This window comes from Penaeus monodon, chromosome 24 (assembly GCF_015228065.2).
Source record: "Penaeus monodon isolate SGIC_2016 chromosome 24, NSTDA_Pmon_1, whole genome shotgun sequence".
Lineage (NCBI taxonomy): Eukaryota > Metazoa > Arthropoda > Malacostraca > Decapoda > Penaeidae > Penaeus > Penaeus monodon.
This window is the reverse complement of record NC_051409.1, coordinates 9406116-9406316: the sequence shown is the minus strand read 5'-3', so window position 1 is coordinate 9406316 and position 201 is coordinate 9406116. Positions and strand designations below refer to the sequence as shown.

Below are 201 nucleotides of genomic sequence, written 5' to 3'. Positions count from 1 at the left end.
GTATCTTAAGGGTTTTAACCTCAATTTGTCACTTCAAGAATAATCGAGAATTTATGCACATTGAGAAATTGAAATGGATTAGCAGTATCAATACGTGTACGATCAAGCCCCCCCCCAAAAAACACACAAAAAAAAATCTGGTGTTATTTGCATAAGTGTCATTCATTGTTTTCATGGCGTGTGCTCCTTACTGTTAGTTAG

General features: G+C 35.8%; 1 protein-coding gene across 1 annotated transcript in view; it reads left to right on the top strand.

The window, feature by feature from the left end:
• LOC119588543 (glutamine synthetase-like) overlaps positions 1-201 on the top strand; it is a 6759-nt gene that overhangs the window by 226 nt on the left and 6332 nt on the right. The gene's annotated exons all lie outside the window — the stretch shown is intronic.